Source organism: Pleurodeles waltl, chromosome 5 (genome assembly GCF_031143425.1).
Source record: "Pleurodeles waltl isolate 20211129_DDA chromosome 5, aPleWal1.hap1.20221129, whole genome shotgun sequence".
NCBI classification, from domain to species: domain Eukaryota; kingdom Metazoa; phylum Chordata; class Amphibia; order Caudata; family Salamandridae; genus Pleurodeles; species Pleurodeles waltl.
In genome coordinates, this window is record NC_090444.1 from 481,133,254 (window position 1) to 481,159,276 (window position 26,023).

A 26,023-nucleotide genomic window follows, 5' to 3' on the forward strand; every position below is an offset into this window, starting at 1 on the left:
ATGGTGGTGGCTCTCTAAAAAGATCAATGAACTAATTTCCTCGACTATAATTTTCTGTTGCCATTTCTTTTCCTATTATTGGCCATAGCAATACCAATATAGGTAATATGTGTATAATCACCATTGTGAAATTCTTCAATGGACCAGGCAACTGAATACTTGAGATCAATATTGCCAAATGTTCCAAAATCTGCTTCTTTACTGGGAAGAAAACGATACATACATATTAAGTCCCACATGGGCATTTCAGTTCTTATAGTTTATATAGGTATTGCAATATATAGGTTTGTATTTGGTCCCTCTATCTTACTATGTGGAACACTGTTCAATGCTTTGCATTTTTGACATCTACAGTACCCATCTAATGTTTAAACCAAATAGTTTGATGATCTCCTGTTAAGTGGCTCTTGACGAAGGCATCTCTAAATGGGTTTTAACCACAGCACAAAGGGATTGCAAGTTCGATTAGAGCACATGACCTCACTTTGCTCTAGCTATATCACAAATGTACAGCTTTATAGCATGGTCCTACATTGGCATTGAGGGTTCTGGTGACACATTAACAAATGACACCAAAGGTAAAGGTAAAGTGGTTTGTAAATGTCACCAGAACCCCAAGATGGCAAAAAGGAATGTATTAAAGATATTACACAAAACACTCTTCGTGTATTCATATTTATTTTGGGCCAGGTAGTTTGAAAGAGGTTTTTAAATAAACAGTATATATTCCCAAATTAATAGAGATAAGGTTTGCCTCTAAATGGAGGTCCAGTTAACCCCTTGGAACAGTTCATCCTTCCAAAAGCCAGAGAGCCTCTTATGTTTCTTCACCAGTAAGCTGTATCTTTCTGCATGGCATGTTGGACACAAAAATGATGGAATGAATTGTGGTGAATACTAATTACTGATGGATACAATTTACTTAAGTAATTCATCCATCCCATTTTTTATTTTCTCAGGACTCTACTCAAGACATAGCAAAATACCCTATCCCTTAGGGGTAGCTCCATGGAGATTCAACTACAGAACGTTACAAAAACAAGAAATGTTTGCAACTCTCAGCAGATCTGTACAAACACAATTATCCTCACCACACTCATCCAGATGTTCCCCCTGAACTATTTCCTGATAAATCATCTTACACTTGAGTCCTTAGTTACATTTACCTCACTACAGAATTCTAAACAGGCAGGAGCTTGAATGGGCATTAAACATCAAGAAGTAGACGTAGAATGTTACCCCAATGATCATCTTCCCAAGATGATTTTGTAACTTAAACTAAAGTGAAGTGATGTACACTAATCTTACAGCTGGTTGGTGATAATATAATAGCCCATCTCATCAAAATGAGAGTGCTTGGAATCTACCAAGAGCAATAGTTATTTTAGCCAAAGCTAAGCAACAGGTTCTGCTCATGTCACCTAAAAGATCCTTAATACAGATCAGCACTGATCCACAAACTATATATGCTGCATATTGTAGCATCTTCCCCACTAAATGACTAGGCCACACACGGATCTGTAACTCATACGTATTTATTCCTATGCATGTATCTATTAATTCCAACATTCTAAACTAAGTTTTCATACCATTCTATTCCAGCAATTACGTCACACTTATACGGTGTCACGTACTGCGCTGGACTTCTCACCTCTGGATTTCGGATTGGCGAATACACCAAGGGGGTCATTCTGACCCTGGCGGTCATGGACCGCCAGGGCCAACGACCGCGGAAGCACCGCCAACAGGCTGGCGGTGCTTCCGGGGACATTCTGACTGCGGCAGTAAAGCCGCGGTCAGAAAAGGGAAGCCGGCGGTTTCCCGCCGGCTTCCCGCTGCCCCAGGGAATCCTCCACGGCGGCGCTGCAAGCAGCGCCGCCATGGGGATTCCGACCCCCTTCCCGCCAGTCTGGTTCTGGCGGTTTTCACCGCCAGAACCTGGCTGGCGGGAACGGGAGTCATGGGGCCCCTGGGGGCCCCTGCAGTGCCCATGCCACTGGCATGGGCACTGCAGGGGCCCCCTAACAGGGCCCCACATTGATTTTCAGTGTCTGCGTGGCAGACACTGTAAATCACGACGGGTGCAACTGCACCCGTCGCACACCAGCAACTCCGCCGGCTCCATTCGGAGCCGGCATCCTCGTTGCTGGTGCTTTCCCGCTGGGCGGGCGGGCGGCCTTTTGGCGGTCGCCCGCCCGCCCAGCGGGAAAGTCAGAATCACTGCGGCGGTCATTTGACCGCGCTGCGGTGTTCTGGCGGGGGAACTTTGGCGGGCGGCCTCTGCCGCCCGCCAAAGTTAGAATGACCCCCTAAGTCTTCTACAGGTCCTGGATACTCCCAGATAAGGGCGACCCCTTCTAGTAGCCATGGTGGCGCTTGACAGGATACGCCAAAGCAGACCGTACCCTCCAGAAGGAGTCCCAGAGGGAAAAAACCCCAAACACTGGGGAAAAAACCTCTAACAGGAACTCCTGAAGGAAAACAAGAAAAAACAGGGCTTGACCACAGGAAACAAAAATAGGCAGTATCCAGGGTAAAGGCAGGAAAAAAGGAACAGGCAAAAATATCCCAAGGCAAAAGCTGGAACAAAGAACAGGCAAAAATCTCCCAAGGCAAAAGCAGGAACAAAGGACAGGCAAAAATCTCCCAAGGCAAAAAAGCAGGAACAAAGAACAGGAGCGAACAGCACAACCAGAAGGAAGTGTTTGCAACACAAGGAGGAACAAGACTGACTGACTTATATACTGAGAAAAGGGAAGTGACATCACAGGAAAGGGAAGTAACACCATCTTGGATTGGGAAAAGCCCATAGACCAGTATAGGAAAAAGGAAGTAGTATAAAAGAAAAACAGAGCATGCTGGGACAAAACATGAAGAAGACAAGATGGACACAACATGGATAGAGACAGGCAAAAGGACCAACAAAAAACCCACCACCAGCAACAAAAGAAGAAAAAAGGCTACAAGTAAGTGTAGCGCATCCAGAAGCTAAATATATGCTTCCCAGAAAGCATAGTCAAAAAAGGCGGGGAACGGCGCTCTGAATATCGGTAGCGCGTTCCACCCGCGAGGACAGAAAGAGACGCAGCGTCAGAGCGCGGCGTTACATATGGAGCCTGGTGGGACCCAGAAAGGTCCTGTTCTAAATCATGCAAGACACTACGGGGTCATTCCAACCTCGGCAGTAAAAGGCGCTTACCGCCAGACAGAAGACCGCCATAACACCGCCGCGGTCGCGGTAAACCGCCACGGTCATTCTGACCCACAACAGGCAAACCGACAAAATACAGACATCCACAAAAGTCCGCCACACCAAAGGGCAGCGAGAAACTGGCGATGACCAAACCTCCACCGTCACGCCAACAGAAATACGCCCATTCCATTACGACCCACGAATCCACACGGCGGTCTTTCAACCGCGGTATTCTATTGGTGGTACACACCGCCGCTGTCAAAATACACACACATTTACAAAACACTGCCACATTGGTCATTTTGAAACACACACACCTGATACACATACAAACACCACTCCCACACACCCAACACAATATAAAACACACACCCACATCACCCACAAACCCCTACGACCACCATTTATTGACTAAGGCCAGAGAGAGACACCACCAGCTAGTACAGAGCATTCACAGGCACATAACACCATCACTCACACAACATCCACACACAAAACAGCACACACCACCACACTCACCACACTCATCACCACAAACGCCACCCCACACCTCATCCACACCACCCCATGGCACCCCAAAGACACCCCAGGTTTTCAGACGCTGAACTCAGGGTCATGGTAGAGGAAATAGTTTGGGTAGAGCCCCAGCTCTTCGGGGCACAGGTGCAGCACACCACCATTGCCAGGAAGATGGAGCTATGGCAAAGAATAGTGGACAGGGTCAATGCTGTGGGACAGCATCCACGAAATCGGGACGACATCAGGAAGCGGTGGAACGACCTGCGGGGGAAGGTGCGTTCCATGGTATCCAGACACAACATCGCGGTGCAGAAGACTGGCGGCGGACCCCCACCTCAACCCCCAGAATTCACAACATGGGAGGAACAGGTCTTGGCCATCCTGCATCCTGAGGGCCTCGCAGGAGTAGGCGGAGGAATGGACTCTGGTAAGTCTAATCTCAACTACTTCATCCCTCCCCACCCACCGGCATGCCAAATAATACCCCCACCCTCCCCCCCCACCCCCATCACACATCCTCCTTGCTAATGTCTCACCATCACAACCCACCCATCCCAACACCAAGCCCTGCATGCGACCACAAACCATGGACACCCCTCACCTAAGCATGCCCACTGCACATACCCATCCCCCCCCAAACCACCGTCACAACAGCCCCCACAAAGGAATGCCAGCACTGGGGTACACGGGCACCCACCCATTGCACGCTATGGCACACACAGGAGCAATAACCATACTCTTATACCCCTGCAGGACCCGAATGCCACGACACCGCCCAGGAGGGTTCAGAAATGTCCATTCCACCCCCAGAAGAGGCCCACAGTGATGACAGCAGCTCTGTCTCCCTGGACCCAGATGACCAGCCCGGCCCATCGGGGACCTCGGGACAGTCAGTTCCCCTCAGACAGCCACAGGCCACAGCAGACCTATCCCCCTCTGGGAACACCAGCACAGCACCCACCCAGCGGGCCCATGCCTCTGTCTCCAGGACACGTCAATCAGCGGTGTGTCCACCACTACAGGGCACCCAGGTTAACCCACCACCCCAACAGCAACAGGGACCTGGGGGCAGTGGTAGTGGGCACACGGTCCAGGGGACAGAGGCCCAGGGAAACAGGGGAACTGTGAGGGCTACTGTGCAACAGGGGGAGGACAGGCCAAGGGAACCCACTCTCCACGAGGCCCTATCCTCCATCATGGGAGCATACCATCGCTCCCAGGAGACGATGGCGACGGTCCTGGCCAGGTTCCAGGAGATCCAGGTACTGCAGGAGGAACAGTTTATGGGGTTCAGGGAAGAACTCAGAAATATCAGTTCTGCAATGGGCACCATCGTTGTGGCTCTCAATCAGATTGTCAGCACATTGCGGGACCATGTGGCACCACAAAGGGCCCCTGTCGCTAGCTTGGACCAAGAACAGGCTACCACCTCCGCCGGCACTAGTGGACAGGAGGCCCCGACACAATAACAACAGGCCACCAGAACCCCACCCCCTGCAGAAGGAGAACCACCCCGCAAGTGGTGCCTGAGATCTAGGAAGAAGACAGAGTAGGATGCCAAGACCCCCGCCAGGAAAGGATACCCCCTGATTGTCATCCCACTGTCCCACATTGTCACCCTGTCCAACCTTAAACTGCCCCTGCTCCACCTTCCACAGGCATATGGACAATGCACCTATGAGACTGAAAATCTGGACTCTGCCATGGACATTCCTCCACCATCACCCATCACCGAATTGCAACCATTACCCAAAATTGAGCACTTTAATAAACACACGTATTGCACAAAAATAATCTGGAGTCTGCCTGTATTTTTGAACAAATGTATTACACAGAACCGTGCCAAAATGTCCAGTTACATTGTGATGACAACATACCACTGTCACACAGCTGTAGTCCATGGGGAAACAAAGCAGAGGTCACGGAGTGGGGCCCACATCGATGAAATTGGAAGGGAAAGTCACAACTCAGTTAACATACACTGGGGGGAAACTCAGACAGTAGAGAGGCAGGAGACATTAAGTAAATGTAAAATGCCGGTGTTGATTCTTACCTGTATGTCATTGAAAATACTGCTGTATCACTGTGTCCCTGTTGTCTGTGTCGTCCTCTTCGTCTTCCTCCTCTTCACTCTCCGCAGGCTCCACAGCTGCCACAACACCACCATCTGGACCATCCTCCTGCAGGAAAGGCACCTGGCGTCGCAAAGCCAGGTTGTGAAGCATACAGCAGGCCACGATGATATGGCACACCTTCTTTGGTGAGTACATTAGGGATGCTGCTATTTCGTATGATGTACGCGTCATGCACTGACCCAGGGAACTTGGCATTTACATGGGAGATGTACTGGTCAGCCAAACAGACCACCTGGACATTCATGGAATGATAACTTTTCCTGTTCCTGTACACCTGTTCACTTTCTCTGGGGGGTACCAAAGCCACATGGGTCCCATCAATGGCACCTATGATGTTGGGGATATGTCCAAGGGCATAGAAGTCACCCTTCACTGTAGGCAAATCCCCCACCTCAGGGAAAACGATGTAGCTCCGCATGTGTTTGAGCAGGGCAGACAACACTCTGGACAACACCTTGGAAAACATAGGCTGAGACATCCCTGATGAAATGGCCACTGTTGTTTGAAATGACCCACTTGCCAAAAAATGGAGTACTGACAGCACCTGCACTAGAGGGGGGATCCCTGTGGGTTGGCGGATGGGTGACATCAGGTCTGGCTCCAGCTGGGCACACAGTTCCTGTATAGTGGCTCTGTCAAGCCTGTATGTCAGTATGACATGTCTTTCTTCCATTGTCGACAGGTCCACCAGCGGTCTGTACACGGGAAGATTCCTCCATCTCCTCGCAAATCCCAGCGGACGGTGCCTAGGAAGGACAACATGGAGCACAGAGTCAATCAACCCACAGGTACGTTCCCACAGCTTGCACAATACACGATTCTCAATGCATTGAATGGCTTGTATGAGTGTTGATGCAAGGCCTAGGTATGTGTGACTCAGTAGAAATTAAGATATGGGGGCCCTTGAAATGGCGGCTGCCTGACCTGTGAAGTGCGACAGTGGGATGTGAGGTCAATGCGCTGGCGTGGCACACCGTGGCAGTAGGCGGTCGAAGACCGCGGCGCAAAGCCACATTGGTTAACATTGAACCCTATGGGTTTCAGGAGCCAATGAGGATGTGCGCCGGCGGTCGCGGTACGCACCGCTGCGGTACGCACCGCCGTGGGCGTGACCGCCATTTTCTATCTGCTTAATCACTCGATACCTGATCATCCACAGGAGAGGACCTATACTGCAAGTACTGCTGTGACCTCGGTCTGGAAGAGACAATGGCTGCTGCGACTGGGGAAAGGGCGCCTGCCTTCACTTCTGAAGAATTGGAGAAACTCGTGGATGGGGTCCTCCCCCAGTATGCGCTACTCTACGGTCCTCCAGACCAACAGGTAAGTACACTGGGACCATGCTTTGTGGCCAATGCCTGGGTTGAGTGGGGTGGATGAAAGATGGTGGGGAGGGGAGCGAATGAGGCATGCATCAAACGACAGATGAGAGCATGTGCCACATGGCAAGGGTGGGGATGGGGGGCCACTCACATCGAGCATGCAGAAGGTGATGTTTGTTTCATTTTCTCCCCCTGCACATGTCACATAGGTCAACGCCCTTCAGAAAATCGACATTTGGCGTGCCATCGCTAAGGACGTCCGGACCCTGTTGGTCCACAACAGACGGGGCACCCACTGCCGGAAGAGGTGGGAGGACATCCGCCGCGGGAGCAGGAAGACCGCGGAGGCTCTGCTGGGGATGGCCTCCCAACGTAGGAGGGGTGCCAGTCGTGCTTTGATGTCCCGGATCCTGGCGGTGGCCTACCCCGATTTGGATGGGGCCACAGACGAGCAGGGAAGGGTGGCAAGGGCAGCACGCCCGACAAGTCCGGCAGCAGGTGAGCTGCCCAGGAGGGCCCCGCCAGCCCCAGCCAAGCTGCCCAGGAGGGCCTCGCCCGCCCCAGCCAAGCTGCAAAGGAGGGCCCCGCCAGCCCCAGCCAAGCTGTCCAGGAGGGCCCTGCCAGCCCCAGCCACGCTTCCCAGGAGGGCTCCGCCAGCCCCAGCCAAGCTGCCCAGGAGGGCCCCGCCAGCCCCAGCCAAGCTGCCCAGGAGGGCACCGCCAGCCCCAGCCAAGCTGCCCAGGAGGGCTCCGCCAGCCCCAGCCAAGCTGCCCAGGAGGGCCCCGCCAGCCCCAGCCAAGCTGCCCAGGAGGGCCCCGCAAGCCACAGCCCAGCTGGGCAATGAAGGAGCGCCAGCCACAGCCCAGCTGGGCAATGAAGGAGCGCTAACTCAAGCATCGCTGAACATGGCAAGGACTGCCAAGGCAAGCACCGATGAACAGGGCCCTTCCAGTCAAGAACCGCTGAACAGGGCCCTTCCAGTCAAGCACTGCTGAACAGGGCCCTTCCAGTCAAGCACCGCTGAACAGGGCCCTTCAAGTCAAGAACCGCTGAACAGGGCCCTTCAAGTCAAGAACCGCTGAACAGGGCACCGCCATCTCAAGCACCGCTGAACAGGGCCCTTCCAGTCAAGAACCGCTGAATAGGGCCCTTCCAGTCAAGCACCGCTGAACAGAGCCCTTCAAGTCAAGAACCGCTGAACAGGGCCCTTCAAGTCAAGAACCGCTGAACAGGGCACCGCCATCTCAAGCACCTCTGAACAGGGCCCTTCCAGTCAAGAACCGCTGAACAGGGCCCTTCCAGTCAAGAACCGCTGAACAGGGCACCGCCATCTCAAGCACCACCCCGCTGGGCCCTTCAAATCAAGCACCGCTCACCTGGGCCCTTCCACTCAAGCACCGCTCAGCTGGGCACCGCCGGGCACCGCCGTCTCAAGCACCGCCCCGCTGGGCCCTTCAACTCAAGCACCGCTCCGCTGGGCACCGCCGTCTCAAGCACCGCCCCGCTGGGCCCTTCAACTCAAGCACCGCTCCGCTGGGCCCTTCAACTCAAGCACCGCTCCGCTGGGCCTTTCAACTCAAGCACCGCCCCGCTGGGCCCTTCAACTCAAGCACCGCTCCGCTGGGCACTGCCGTCTCAAGCACCGCCCCGCTGGGCCCTTCAACTCAAGCACCGCTCCGCTGGGCACTGCCGTCTCAAGCACCGCTGGCCCATTGGCAGAAGGGGCAGGCCCGCAACTGTGTCGGGCAGGGCTGCACGAAGCACTCTGGGCACCATGCCTCCTCCAGAACCAGTGGAGTCTGTAATCCACTTGTGAGACTGTGGCTTTGCACTCCCAAGGATGGCACAGTGGGCAATCCACCCACTGTAGAGACTTGTGAGACTGTGGCTTTGCACTCCCCAGGATGGCACAGTGGGCAACCCACCCACTTGTGAGACTTGTGAGACTGTGGCTTTGCACTCCCCAGGATGGCACAGTGGGCAATCCACCCACTGTAGAGACTTGTGAGACTGTGGCTTTGCACTCCCCAGGATTGAACAGTGGGCATGGAGGCCCCTCATGGATCTGGCGTCGTGGACTCATCTGGCTGAGGTGCCCCCCCCTTCCCTTCCCCCTGAGGTGCCTGTAGTTTTGCTATCTGATGCCCCTGCAGTGTTCCCTCCATTGGAGCCGGGAATCGTGTGTGGGCTTTGCCCATGTGTTTCGGCCCATTGGCCCACGAACAAAGGCTGATACCCAATTTGGACTGGACAATTTAAATATGTATATATAGTTAGAGATGTTTGATATATTTTTTTACTTAGCCGTACAATATACTTAAAATTTCAGGATCATTTTTTTTTGTCTTTGCATTCTTCCGGGGGGTTTAGGGGTGTCACTCTGAGTTGTTGCTCTGCATTGATGTGTATGTAGTTGTGGGTGAGGGTGGGTGTGTCGCGTATGTGTCTCCCCGTAATTTTTTGCCTCCCCTCTCCCCTGTGTCGTAGGTGCAGTACTCACCGTTGTCTTCTGCGCCGGCGTTCGTGCTCCTGGTAGAGGAGCAGGAAGACAATAGCTGGTAGGATGTGTAGTTCGGGTTCCATGCTGTCCAGATTCCTCGTGGAGTGTGTAGAGGTGAGCGTTTTCCGTTCGTAATGTCTGTGTCCGCCGTGTTTTTATCGGTGGGGCTACCGCCCCGGAAAAGGTGGCGGATTGGTGGGTTGTGATAGGGTGGGCGGTACATTGGCTCCCGCCTGTCTGTTGGCGGTGACCGCCGCGCTGTTTGTTTGTCCCGCCGTGGCGGTCGGAGTGTTAAAGTGGCGGTCTCTGTTGGCGGTTCCCGCCAGGGTCAGAATTCCATTTTTTTTACCGCCTGCCTGTTGGTGGGTTGGCCGCCGCTTTAACACCGACCGCCAGGGTTGGAATGACCCCCTACATCTCCCCCTCTGTTAAATGGAAGAAAAAAAAAAAAAAGGAAAATCATTATTATTATATATATATATATATATATATATATATACACACATACACACACACACATATATATATGTATATATATATATACATCACCAAAAGTATTCACTGCACTCCATGAAGTATCAATAGTGCATATTTATTCCCAAAATAATAACCACCAACACATTTCAACTCCCTAAGGCGTCTTGTTCACAGTGAATAAGTCCCTTTTCCCTTTTGCTATTTATACCCCATGGTGCTACATCATACACAATGCATTATGGATAGTGTAGTTTCCAATTAAAAATTAATTCTCTATTTTTCTAAATTCCAATTAAAAAATAATAAAAAGATACTAATAATAAAGATACCATTCTCAATATATAATGCTTTTTACGTGTGTTCTCCGATGTTGCGCTATGTCATTCTGATTCCTAATTTCATGCTATTTACATTTGCTACTAAATAATTACTTCATTGTAATTATCAACGCTGTACGTATGTGACATTATTTATCCTATAACATCTATTCAATTTTCCATATTTCATATATATATATTTAAAGAAATAATGTCGCTCTGAAGTTTCAGCGTTTCCTACTAAAGCATTCCTATATATCAAAAATAATTTTGAGAGATTGGAAGATTTCATTCATTATTGTGATTTTAGCAATCTTGCCCTTTTACACTTATTTAAATCTACTCTATTGATAAACATCAATAAATATCAATTCCCTCCAACTTGATAGCTATCAATATTTAACTAGGACATTATATACTTTAGTAGTTTTTTATCAGTAGCCTCCCCGCATAGATGTCATTATTATCATGTATTCGACCGTATTGCGGAGTCACAAATGTACATGTAATTCCTCGTCCCTATTCAATCCATAAGGCATCTTGGTACGGAGCTGAATAATAAACTTGCTCTCCATTTGTCTTAATTTCCGAGTGCTGTCTCCTCCTCTCTCACTTCTTTACATTTGCGCTATACCCATGAATCGTAGTGATCTCCAATCATTGGTATGTGAGTTCGCAAAGTGTTTTGCCATTGTGTAGCTCATGTCTATATTGGTAATGGCTCTAGTGTGTTCTAAAATCCTTTTCTTCAATGGACAAATTGTGCTCCCAATATATCTCAAACCACACTCACATTCAAGCATGTACACTACATATTGACTGTCACAAGTGATTCTTTGTAAGATATGTGTGGCCTTACCACTGTAGTCCATATAAGTTTTTGTGTTTTTTGCAATTTGACACACTTTGCATTTATTGCATTTATAAAAGCCAGTCGTTTCGTTGTTCAGCCAATTCCTTATAGTTGGTGCTTCATAATGGCTTTTTACCAATATATCTTTTAATGAGCGTGACTTCCTATATGATATTTGTGAAATGCCACCTATTCTCTTTGCCAGATCTCAATCACTTCTTAATATCTTCCAATGTTTTCTGAATATTGAGTCTATGTCTTTACTCTCTTTGCAAAAAGTGAGAATTAGACGAGGGCACATTTCCTCCTTATCACTACTTCTTTTTACACCCTTGTCTATCAGTGTTTCGTGTCGAGGCATACTCTTAGCCCTCTTCTCACTCAGTTCAATGTTTGTTCTTGAATATCCACGGCGCATAAAGCATTTCCGTACCACATTAAATTGATTCACCATTTCTTTATCATTGGAGCAGTTCCGTCTCATTGTTAGGAATTCGCCAAACGGAATACTTTTTATCAATGGTTTTGGATGAAAACTGCTCCCATGTAAGACACTATTAGTAGAGGTTACTTTCCTGAATACAGTTGTGTTGATTTGATCATTATCTACATATACTCCAATATCCAAGAAATCGATCTGTTTGTCATTGATGTCATAGGTGAAGCTCAAACCATATTCATGTTCATTGAAAATTTTGAAATACATTGCAAATTCCTCATGGTACCATTCCAAATCAAAATAAAATTGTCTATGTAGCGTAGCCATAATAATACCTTATCCAAATATTCAGAATATCCATCCTGCCATGCTATTTCCCTTTCCCACCAACCCAAGGTTAGGTTGGCATAGCTTGGAGAGAGAGAAATGCCCATGGCAGTTCCGCGCACTTGCTTATAGATGTTTTTTATCGAATAGAAAGATATTATTATTTAGACATAACTCCACCATCTCCACTAACATTTCCGAGTGGCTTTTTTCTTCAACCTTTCTTTGTCGTAAAAATAACTTTAATGTTTTTAGTCCTATTTCATGTCTGATTGATGTATAAAGTGACACTGCATCCACTGTCACTAACTTGTAACCCGATTGCCATTGAATGTTATCTATTGTTCGCAAGAAATCTCCAGTGTCTTTAATATACGAACTTAGAGAGGAGACCAATGGAGCAATGCAACGATCAACATATCTGGATATGTTTTCAAACAGCGATCCACAACCAGAAATGATGGGTTTTGCTGGAGGGTTAACTAGTGTCTTATGGATCTTTGGAAGAAAGTAAATGGTAGACAGAATTGGATGACTTGGATTTAGATATTTAAATTCTTGTTCATTGATCAAGCATTCATTGTGCCATTTTTCCAATTTCTTTGTAATCAACTCCTGTATATGATTTGTAGGATAATTTCTCAATTTTTCATAACTCTCTTTATCATTTATGTGTTGCATTGCTTCTGTAACATAGTCCTTTCGATTGAGTATCACAATATTCCCTCCCTTGTCTGCGGGTTTGATGATGATATTTTGATTATCCGCCAATTGTTGTAGAGCTTTCCGTTCAGATGTAGTTAGATTTTCACCTCTTTTGGAAGGTTTGACATATTCTAATCTTTCCAAATCATTAATAACCATTTCATAAAATAAATACACTTTATTTCCTGGATTTAAAGCAGGACAAAATTTTGAAGCTGGTTTAAAATAGCTATATTCATGAATATTTGTTGATACTCCCATTGTTTCCAATATCTGGCTTGATGTCATCTCATTGTCTTCTAAGTTGTTCATTAAATCATAACAGACTTTTACATCTTCTATTTGATCAATTAATAGGCCCTCGTCATTCTGTGTGTTTTGTTTGTCTCTGGATCTTAGTTGATGTTTACTGAAATGTTTTACTAGTTTGATTTTTCGGATGAACTTATATGTATCTATTTTGGTTTCCACCTTATCCATATGATGTTCAGGACAAAATGACAGGCCTTTATTTAGTACATTCTCTTTTTCCTTTGTTAAGATGTGATTAGATAGATTTATCACCAATTTTTATTCTTCATCCTTTTCTCCATCCTCTATTATTTCCTTTGTCTGTTGTGCAGAGGATAGTTCCTTCTTTTTTTTGCCTCTTCTGTTTTTCCTATGTCTGATTGTATGTTTTTTGAGTGGCCTCTGCCCATACTGAGTCCTCGGCCCCTGCCTTTTGATGTTTGTTGGTCCATACATATAATCTGCATTTCTTCCAACAACGTTGTTCCGGTGTTGGCATTTCCGGATTCCTCTCCTTCACTAATTTCAATATCTGATTCACTTGTTGTTTCCGACATTGCTGGAATTTTTCGGGACTGGTCCTCTCCGTCACTGGCACCGGCAGCAGAGTGCACCGCTCAGCAACTTTCAGACCATCTTTGCTTGAAGATATATATATATATTTGTATATATGTATGTGTGTCTCTCTCTCTCTCTCTATATATATATATATATATATACATATATATATATATATATATATACACACTCAGTTAAAACTCTTCAATGAATCTTCTAGGAGCTTTGATCATCGGACATATATATATGTATATATACATATATATATATATACTGTATATATATATATATATATATATATAGACACACACACATATATATATGTGTAAAACAGCAACGTTGCCAGACATCCGAGGCTGCTATTTCAGTAGCGGTCGAGGCGTGGACCTAGCCATCCACATATTATTACAAACAATCCTCCTGTTACATGCAGAAAGTTCCCGGACACCAAGTGGAGGTCCAAAAGACTTTATTCACCAATGCTTCCTCCCAGAACAACGCGTTTCAGCCGTAGCCTTGATCACGTACGACCTCTGGATAAGGAATCAGTAAAAGTCACTGAGTTTTCAGAATCTGTCTTCCTTTTGCCACTTCGAGTTGAAGACCAATGAAATACAGGCCTTAAGTGAGAAGAGTCTCCATTGATACACTTCCCAGGGCTCTGAGCAGTCACCATATGTCCTTTGATAGATACTACTTGGAAAGGTTCAGCATCATAAGGAGCATCAGATTTCCTTTTGCGCATCTGTTGAGCGTTTACCAAATCTCCTTTTCTGAAGGAGAGGACGTTTGCATGTTGCCTCTTGTTGCATACACTTTCATTCTCTATTTTTTAATCAAGCCACTTGTACAAATCATGCTTTCACTTTTATCTCTTTCAGTGGTCCGTTAAGGTATGTTGGTTGTCACTGTTCTCCCAAACATCATAGTCACAGGACTTTCACCTGTGGTCGAGTGGGATGTTGAATGATGAGCTTGTAGAGTAAAGTTCAATACTGTTTTTAAACTGAGCTTCCCATGAGTTACATACTGTACTGCTTTCTTCACTGTACTCATAGAATGCTCAACAAGTATAATGGCCTGTGGCCATAAAGATGTGATCTTTTGATGCTTTATATTTAGATGCTTCAGACACTCTTTAAATTATTAACTTTTGATGGGTGGACCATTGTCATACTTCAGAATGGTTGGTATGCCCCATTTTGCAAAGATGGCATCATGTTTTTCGATTACTCGTTCATGAGTCATGGATAAGCGATCTTCAACCAAAGGAAACTTTTAGTATTTATCCATAATCACCAATAAGTGATATTGATGGCCATTCTCTCCCAAGCATATCGAGGGAGTTCTTACATGATCTGAGTATGTTGAGTAACTTTGGCTGACAGACAGTTGCATATGTGAAAAGCTTTAAGTTACCTTTCAACTCTTTCGTCTAAGTATTGAGACCAAACTTGGCCTCGGAGAGCACTCTTTGTGACAACAATACCCTGATGTCCTTCGTGAGCCACTTCAATCACTTTTGTCCCAGACTCTCCGGAATCAGGATCCTCGTAAAATGACTCCTTCCTGAGTTATGGACAATGCACCTTTGACATTTTTGTATTTTTGATATTCATCATCATTATTGAGAGGTTGAATGTGTTTATTCCATGACTCGTGTGTAATTTTGTCTTTTAACTTTAGCAGGTCACTATCATGACTCGTGGTAGTGACAATATTGGATAATGAAACAACAGCTCGTGTACATGACTTGACTGAAATTGATGTAGGCCTCAGCTGTGTTGGATGGAGTACTGTGACCTTCTATAGGCACTCTCAAAAAGTAGTCAGTGGGATTTTGTTCCTTTCCTGGTGGATACACAATTGTATCATCGTATTTTTGCATCGTAGCCTCCATTGTTTGATTCGAGGAGGAATCTTGGCTTTTTGATTGACAAAGATAGTTAGCAAAGCTTAATGATCACTCACCAGCACAAAAGGATTTATATACAGGAATACATGGAAATGTTCACAAGTTCATACCACAGACAAACCTTGTCTCTCAAGGTGTGAGTAAGAACGTTGTTTGAGACAAACTTCTTCTAACATATGACATAATATGTCATCTATTTCTGGACATCCACTGTTCTGTGTAATTTAGCTCCTAACCAACAGGACTGGCGCTGATCACACCTCTGTATGAAGCTTTGGATTGAAGAATGTCATTTCCGAAGCTTTTTTAATGGTTTGTTTGATTACCTCAAGTCTTTTGTCACATTTTTGTGAGCAAAGAAAAGAAACCTTTTTCTTCGTTGACTGCTGTAATGGAGCACTAACAGTGGCAAAGTCTTTTATGTATCTTGAACAATAACCGGCAAGAAAAACAAAAAAAGAACAGACCATTGAAGTGTCTTGTAGGGCTTCAGAATTTGTCAACACTTGTACTTTTGCAGGATCGGGTATAATGGACCCATCAGAAAAGGTATGGCCAACGAATTTCAGTTATGCTTTATTTAACTCAAACTTGTCAGCATACAAAGTCAAACCACCGTAACTGAGTAATTAACATACTTGTGTGAGCGGTCTAGTGTGCTTCTTCTGTGTAGCTTCAAAAACCAATGTGTCATAACTATAATTTAATGCATTCACAACAGAGTGTATGATGCGTTACATGACATCTTGTAAAAGTTCTGCATGTGATTACACACCAAAGCCAAGTCTCTTTTATCTAAACAATCCAACAAGTGTTGAAAAGGTTGTAATAATACTGCAACTGATGTGAAGTTCCAATTGATGATAACGTTTGTTCAAATCAACTCAAGGTAAGACCATGGCAACACTCAATTGCGTTATAATGTCAGCAATGTGCGTGCGGACCTGGATGTCGTTCTCATTTAGGGGCATATTTATACTCCGTTTGCTCCGAATGTGCGTCGTTTTTTTCGACGCAAATTCGGCGCAAAACTAACGCCATATTTATACTTTGGCGTTAGACGCGTCTAGCGCCAAAGTATGGGCAAATAGCGTCATTTTTTTGCGTGAACGCCTTCCTTGCGTTAATGAGATGCAAGGAAGGCGTTCCCGTCTAAAAAAATGACGGCGACGCAAATGCGTCGTATTTATACTCCCGGGCAAAAATCACGCCCGGGAGTGGTCGGGTCAAAAAACCCCGCATTTGCGCCACTTTTTAACGCCTGGGTCAGGGTAGGCGTTAAGGGGCCTGTGGGCTCAAAATGAGCCCACAGGTGCCCTCCCCTGCCCCCAGGGACCCCCCCTGCCACCCTTGCCCACCCCAGGAGGACACCCAAGGATGGAGGGAACCACCCCAGGGACATTCAGGTAAGTTCAGGTAAGTATAAAAAAAAAAAAAATTATATATTTTTTTGGCATAGGGGGGCCTGATTTGTGCCCCCTACATGCCACAATGCCCAATGACCATGCCCAGGGGACATAAGTCCCCTGGGCATGGCCATTGGGCAAGGGGGCATGACTCCTGTCTTTACTAAGACAGGAGTCATGTAAATGGCGTCTGGGCATCGTTTAAAATGGCGCAAATCGGGTTAAGACGATTTTTTAGCGTCAACCTGACTTGCGCCATTTTTAAGACGCCCTAACGCCATTTTTCCCTACGCCGGCGCTGCCTGGTGTACGTGGTTTTTTTCCACGCACACCAGGCAGCGCCGGTCTGCTTGCGCCGGCTAATGCCATTCAATAAATACGGCGCCCGCATGGCGCTTCAGAATGGCGTTAGCCGGCGCAAAATTTTTTGACGCTAAACTGCGTTAGCGCAGTTTAGCGTCAAAAAGTATAAATACGGGCCTTAATTTCTTTGTTAGCCTGGCACAATTAACGCACATGCGCACAGCTCCTTCATGGTCCTTTTTAGGTGCCAGTACTATGGGAGAAACCCATGGTGTTGGACCAATGAAACGGTCAATAATATTATGCTTAAGTTACAATTTAATTTTTCTTTCAACAGGTTCTTGCGAATGGAAAGCAACTCGCTTATATCTCTGAGCAACAGGGCAGACACCCTCATTGTTCTGCAACTTTACGATTAAAGTCTTTAACTTTCCTAAACCATGAAACAATGAAGGGAATTATCTTACTCTTTCATGATGAGAATTCATGTTGTAATGCACCGACATCATTCCTATGTCAGCATTTGTGTTGAAATTAGGCAAGCAGGCACTTGCCGCTGTACGTTGAAGCACATGGATTTGTACTTGTACCTTTGTTGTCTTCTGTTTCACTGTCGTTACATATGACCCTATATTCTTCAAGGGTGTCGATGCAGCCCAAGGGTACACTTTGGCCTTTGGTGGCGTAAGCCGTGGTAAACAATGATATGGCACAATCACTCTGTTTACTGTCACTCACTATTGAGGTGGAAGAAATGTTTGACGATGATTTAGATGACGTTTGACTTCATTTAGTATCTATTTGTCACAACCGTGTGGGAGTGCGTCAAACTTTGCTTCCGGAAAGTTCTAGTAGCCACTTTGTCTTCGGACTGTGATGCACTTATTTTTTCCTTCGATTTACACATAGTCACAAAATGGTTCTCTTTACCACAGCCTTTGCATATGTGTCCAATTGCTGGATACTTTCCTTCATGTGGAAACGCAAATCCACATCTGAAACACAACTTGCTTTTGCAGGTAGACATCACTTTCTGTCCCTTCAGTCTTTAGTTTCAAATTACTTTACACACACATCACTGACTTGCTCTGGGTACCTGAAGCCTCAATGGCATCAGCTTGTTTTCTAAGTATATTCCTCTAACAGCCATGAACACTTGCTCTAGACTGAGAGATTCTCTCAGCATTCGTCTTTCGAGTGAATCGGACAAACAGCCATGAATAACTGTAAGCTGCATGGTTTCTTCATCATTAAATTAATTGAACTTACCGTGTCTGATGAGTGTGTCAAGTCTTTCCACAAATTCAATGATTGTTTCACCAACTCTTTGATGTTCTTGACTGAAAATGTATCGTTCATAATCAACATTTGGTATTGGATTGAACTTGAGATGCAGTACATTTTTAATATGATGGTATGTGACTTCTTTGTCAGTTCTCAGCAATTTCATCATGATTTATTACACAAAATCACAAGCATTTTTTGAGATACTTGATAATCTATTATCAGGCTCATCAAGTGCATTAATAGAATCTTGAAACGTTCTGTATCCATACAGTCCATCTATCACCAAAAGCTGGCTTTTTTGAAAAGTGGTAGTGGAATCCGGAAGGTGACTGCATTGTAGACCAGTGTGGAACATACTGCTGTTGAGAGTAGCCTGCTTCCTAATGCTGTAGGATGGGCAGGTTTGTGCAAACCCTCTTTAAAATCTCTGGCTGTGTGAGCCTCAAGATTATCCTTAATCTCAGTTTGAATGGTACCATAGTTTTTAGCTACCATCTTCAAACTTTACAGACCTCACTGTTGCCTTCAATGCTTAATTCTTAGGAGACTATGAAGTTGTTCTGAACCCCACTTGTTAGCATGATGAGCAACTGCTGTGTGTATGAAAAGCTCTGTAAGCATAATGGGAGCACCTCTTTTTGAGCCACTTCGTCGACTGCTTGACACAACAACTCTCTTTAGTGGGCTCAGTAAGTCATCTATTTTATTTGTTTTATACTTCAGCTTGCATTTTCATACACCTGGCTGATCTCTGCCTTGCATCACCATTTGGTTTCTAATAATTGTCTATAACTGTAACTTGTAAACCTGCTGGAATCTGCCTTCATTATTAATGCTTCGTACTCTCAGTAACTTTATTTTGCGTGACAGCTCAGTACCTTTTCATAGGTTCTTGGTCATAGTTTCTTGACTAATGATGCATAGACTTTTTGGGAAGCTCTCTTTCCATTCACATGCTTTACACTGGCTGGAGTTGTGCTTTGACTCTACACACACCAATCGTTGACTCAGGCAAAGCTGCACATGGCATGCACAAGCAGTTTGCTTGGACTGCAGCAAACTCTCCATGAGAGCACTTTCTTCTTTTGGTTATTTATCCCTTAGCTCATTGCCATTTGTAGCGTCTTTCCCAGCCTGGTACCTGCTAAATAACTAGGCTGTAAATAACACGTCTTTATTCCTCTGCATGTGCCTGTGAACTCCAATATTCTAAACTAAGCTTTCATTACATTCAATTCTAGTGATTATGTCACACTGATACGGAGTCTGCTGGGAGCCAGAAAGGTTCCATTCTAAATCATGCAAGACACTACACATATGTTTCCTGGTGGTGCATGCTTTGAGGGCTGTCTGCCTTCACCCTGCACTGGAATCCAAGAAGAAATCTCCAGTGGGTCGACGGAATCTTCCCCCTGCTAACGCAGGCACCAAACTTCTGCATCACCGGTCCTCTGGGTCCCCTCTCATTTTGATGAGCGTGGTCCCTGGAACACAGGAGCTGGATCCAAGTGACCTTGTGAGGTACTAGGTTTTTCAGAACCGGTACTGATCCAGTAACCCAGTGGTGCCAGGGTACACCCAAAGACCTCGGGTACTTTCCTGATTCAGACCACAGAAACTCAGAGTCTTCTAGGTGAAGTCAAAGATCGAATTTATTGGCTGCAACCAAGTAACAAGCATCCTAGAAGTACAACAGCACGGTTTGTATGTTCTCAGGAGACTGTGTTTCAATGCAAAGTCAGGTTTCCTTATATACAGTTTTTTAAGCTTCAGGCAAACATTCTTGACATTTTGGTTGGTCATTCACATGTTTTCACTACAAAGGAAAAAACAGTGTCATGATGAAACCTCATATTTCATGTCATCCAACCCATAATAAATTACCCGGCAAGGCCTAGTATTTTACATCAGATAAGTGTGGACCCCCAATAAAAACGGGCACCTCCCCCTCGTAAAGTAAGAAGAAGAAAAGAGCAGGTGCCGGTGTGAGCAGGATTAGGCAGGGTGTGTGAGCGATAATAAGGGTTTTATGGCATGGTGTGCCTTGATGCTATCTGATTCGGCGACTGGGAGATGGACTGACCAAACAGGTTTGGCCTGAGGCAATGGTTCCAGCTTGCCCAGGTCAGAGAAAAGTCAATCAAGGTGTACGTGTCCTTGGAATCAAATCTGACTGTATTATAAGCCTATGTGAGGGCAACTTTTAAAAATGGCTGCCGTGTATAAAATGGGAGCCACGAGTGCAGGACGAAAATGGCGATTTCGAGGTGAAAACGCTGCTGGAATTGAGCGAAAATGCTCATGCTTAGTGTACTAGTCATTATCGGTCTTTTGATACTAAAATCGTACTGCTGTGGCAAAGTAAATTACATGGGTCCAGAATTTTTAGAACCACAAACCCTCCTTTTGCCCTTACATAGGCAATAAACCTATTCTCATGCTAATCTGAGTCCAGGTCTATGTTTCTAAAGTCGTTGAGATGTTGCTGTAACATCATACTAGTATTTAGCTCGTCTCTTGGTGCAGGTTTCCTTATGCATGATGTAACACAGAGGCCACATATGGCAGGACAAAGTAAGGAATACCTCTATCTGCAGTAGGTGGCATAAGATCACACACCCAACAATTAGTGATGTTCACTACTAACTAGTGTTGATGCAGAAGCTGTACAAAAGAATTGCTTACGAATTCTGATCTTCTAACCTGCTCATGTTCAGGAAAAGGGTGAAAAGAGTGCAAAGAAACAATAGTAGGAAAAGACATAGGTTGGGAAGTGGGTGCAGAAGTCAATTGAGTAGAGAAAAACAATCCCACCCATAAATGACAACGTCATGTTTAAAAGACACTAGAAAACACGTTATTAAGAACATATAGACAACGGGAGAAAGTAGTGACCACTATTACAAATGAAATAATAATTTTTCACAACCCTAACCAAAAAGCAAATCCTAAAATTATCTAGTAAAATTTTTAGGGCTCCTCTGCATTTCAGTAATTTTGGTATGTTCAGGTGGAACAGTGGTGACTCTCATCAATGCTCTAAGGTGAAAAGGGGGTACTCTTTCCACAGAAAATGGACTTTATTCTGCTTTTACTAAACAGAATAGTACTTTAAAACAATGCCAGCAAAACAATCAGTCTCCTAACACCTAGTCTATACAATCACACGGAAACCTCTTGTGAAACCAACTATGCCCAGAGTCCGTTCAAAAAGCCTCTCTGGCAGGCTTCTATTGTCCATCAAATTTTCTTTTGTTGTTTTCTTTCGCATGGGCCTCTCAATTCAGGCCTCTTCGTGAGAAAAGTACTGCTTAGTTGGAGTGCCCTCCTGGCAAACACCCACAGCTCACTCGAAAGTCTCAATGTCTTAAAGCAATGCACCAGTGTCTCTCCTCTGTGGCAGACACTACAAACAATGTGCTCTTCATTGATCAAGGGCACAAATCATCTCGTGCAGACCCAAGCACCATTAATTGGGAAATAGCTCAAGCTCAGCAGCACTTTCAGACTCCAACACTCATTATTTAGTGTCAGAGGACGCTCAAGCTGCTCTTTCATGGGCACCACAATATAGTGCCTTTTTCTAAACTTGAAATCTCCGGTGCACTGCCCTTCTTCCGTTGGAGCAAAGAAAAGGGGGGGTGTGGCCAAAACTCAGGCCAAGTGGCTCAAGGGATTGCACACTGTCAGAGGTTACCAGCACAAGACAGGTAGAGAAATGAAACCTCAAAACAGCTCTGCCATCAACAACAGGAATCCTTCTCTTTAGCTCTTTTACACTGAAACTTTGGTTTTGTGATGTCCAACGCCGTCTGATGGAGCAAGTACGATACCATGCGCTGGCGATCGCTGTCCAGCTTTGCTACTTTCTGGGTGCTGAGACTGTAGGGCCAAAACGTCCGTCTTTCATCTGTAGCTGTCACTGATGGGAATTAGGCTTAAATCAATGTCCTGCAGGTTATTATGACTTGATACCCGCAGAATCTAGTGACGTAGGAAATGTGCCACAGTTGTTAGTTCCCTTCAATTTAGTACAAAAACAGTTCATGGTTTTTAACAAGGGGACTGCAAGCAGGTGGTCTGCAATCTTCAAAGGAGTAGCCATACACCATGGGCATAAAATACAAAGACAAAGGCAGAAGGGCAAAACAGGGTCTCTAGCATCTTTAATTGGGTTCTCTTCATTATTCTCTGCTATCTATAGCTACATGAGAATTCTATCTGAATGGATTTCCTCACACAGTGGCATTGTCTAATGGGGTAAACACATATTTTCCTCAATGATTAAGTCTAGGTGTTCCTCCTTATCTTAGAACATCTCAATAGAGAAATCACATGATACCGATTATCAGGGACATGTAGAAACCTTCCTTTAAAAACTGTGCATCAGGTGCACTATGCAATACACAGGCTAATAGTCAAATGTGCAAACAAAAAGAAAAGAACTAGAGGGTCCTGATATTTGCATGATTAGGACCCATCTGATCCCACCAAAAAAAAAAAAGTAGCAGGAACAGAAGGGAACCGAAAACCAAATTAAAATAGACATTGAAAATTCGTCATGTTCAAAAAGGTAAACATAAGATATCTCCTATTGAGATGGAAAACTTGTCTTACTATAATATTGAGTCAGTTAACCAGTCTATCGCTACCCTGACAGTCAGGCTGGAAAACATTGAAGCAGGCCTAAGGCAAATTCTTGAAAACCAGTCTGGTCATACCAAAGGGAATTATACATAACATGGGGGTCCCTGGTACATCACTGCAGTCTGGAAATGTGAACCTGAACAATACATCAATAATAATAAAAGGTCTGACTGGTGAAAGGAATTTGAAAAAGAGAAATGGGACTAGGACATAGCTAATATCTCAATAACTAGGCATGATGCGACATTGGTCAGGGGAAGTAACAAAAGAAAGAATCTATAGGAAGAACAAAAAAATTATTTGGGTGATAGTCAGGCATGTGACACAACACTGAGAGTACGGGTGATACACAAAGGCCAAAGTTACACAAATTTTAACTCTACCTTTGGTGACTACACCATATACGGTACTCCTAGCTAATGTTTCAGTTCCTTCTTCAGGAAAAAATGAAAACCTGGTTTTCTTTTAAGGAACAAAAGCCATATGCTACTTAGGAAACAGAACATCATTAACTAATGTAATATAGAAATTAGGCCACCTTGAGTCACAGATCTATAATTTCATCCTTAGGTCCAATCAAGGCTACATAAATGTAGGGCTGCCTGTTCCTTTAAGGGAAGGGGCAGTAACGTGACTAACTGCAGGTGACACACTTTGATCCTGTATATCTCTTTTTATTTTCATTCAATACGATTATAGCCAAATAGACATGCACTGGTGAAGTGTTGTCTCTTATGTTCACAGCATGAAATATCATTATCTGTGGAATTTAGTAACCAGAACAAGTTCAACCAACTGTTGCGTAGCGATGGGCATCGTCATGACCATCCCCTCACAACACAGGGGAGCTTGTAATAGTAACAAAAGCAGCAACAAACATGCAAAAAAACCAAATAAAAAATAATAAAAACGCACAACACGTCAAGCTATCAGATATACTTGCTGTGTATCAAGCACAAAAAGCATAGACAAAACAATAGCATGTGTGAATAAGCGGTGACACACAACACCATGTCATGTACTTTATGCACTGTAAACCTGCAGCCCAAAACCCAATATTTGGGCCTGTTTAATTTGTCAGGTTTAAAATCCTTACCCTCCTTTTGACAGTAGATCACCAGGCAATGGAAATCTGCTGTCAAATATAACTTTACTGTTTCTCTTCTAACATACAGGGCCAGCAAGAACAATTCATGATATGACCAAATACACGAAAATAAATTTCCATTACTTAACTGTTACCCTCTTGTCAGTTACTTCGCAACATCAAGCCACCTTAGTTTTACCTTTCTAAAAGTAAAAATTGTTACACTGACACTCCATATTAATTTGGCACCTACAATTTCCACTGTGAAAAATAAGTCTTAATTGGTAAATCGTTCTCATTAAGGCATGTAGCCTTCAAAATTTTAGAAAAGGGCTGCATCTTATTTTCTGTCTAAGACTTAATGCAACACTTCGTTTTCTGTCAAATAAAAGCAACTAGCAGGCATCATTTTATTTTTTTAGAGCGGAGACACAGATGTATCAGTTTTGCAGAGCATTTAACATGATGTTGGGACTTTCAAAGAAACCCCTTTTTTTTATATTTTCCCTTTGGAATTAAGTTCTTTAATTGTATTGATGTTCTTCTGGAGAAACCAGAAATCCCACTTTTAGAGGCCCGTAGGGTCATTCTGCATTTCACAGAGACAAGGCCCTAATTTAAAAGGTCACAAGTGTCAACATGACAGCCTCCTCCATTGTTTATGGGAAAACTAAAGATAGCATCTCAGCAGCGTGACTTGAGCCAGCCTCTGTAGCTCTCCTAGCTTCTGCCACTCTGAATCTGTCAAAGACAGTAGGCCTTCCTGTTTTCCTTCTAACCTGCAATAATTCACTCTATTTAAAAAAAAAAATGTTTTCCTTTTTAGGCGCTAAAATTTTTTATCTCTATTTCCAGATTATTAAACTACATTTACTGTGAATAATTCACAAACCTTAATAACACACATACCAGTTGTTAGAATAAATGCTTGTTGCAATCCCATGCAATGGTACATATTTCATCAACCTCGAATGAATGAACGTCTCAGTAGGCCCAGCTGAAGTTAGAACCTTCAACCTCGATATTAAAACAAGCCTTTGTACTGGCACATTGACTCATTGAATCATAGGAAGGCACAACCTGCAAATATATATCAAACCTAAATGTATGCATTTACTGAAGCCTGAGACACTTTAAAAAGTACTCTGAATGAAAGAAAATGCAGTTTAAACAGTGCTTTTGCCCAAAATCGACTTTGATATTTTAGGCATTAAAAATCAATATCCTACAATTTTCTTGCATAATATGCATTACCAGAATGTCCATTACACAATCCATGAGTCAGCCATTGAAAATATTAACTTATACTTTATAGAAATGAGCTTGTTTGCTCCTGCGCCACGGGAAAATTGCACATATAAATGTCATTTTAGCGGTGCAACATAACTTAAATTAAATTTTAATGCTAGGAGGTCATAGTATAGGTATTAAGCTTTATAAATATTAAAAAACGATTTTGAAAGGCACTTATTTTTTAAATAATTTTTCCATCATTAATAATTTTCTTTTTTTAAAAAAACCCCAATTATTCTTTTTTTTGTGATAATTCCACATATAAAAGCAAGCTGCATCCCTTGCCTATTATTTGGGATACATTAACTCACAAGCCTAAGCGCATAAGCCTAACTTGAAATGCGTCACATTTTTGCGCCACTTTCATTTAAAAGGAAGGTTATGCAAAATTCCACCCGTATTTAACTGGGAAAGTGCTGGCTGAATTGAACATTCCTATCAAATATACT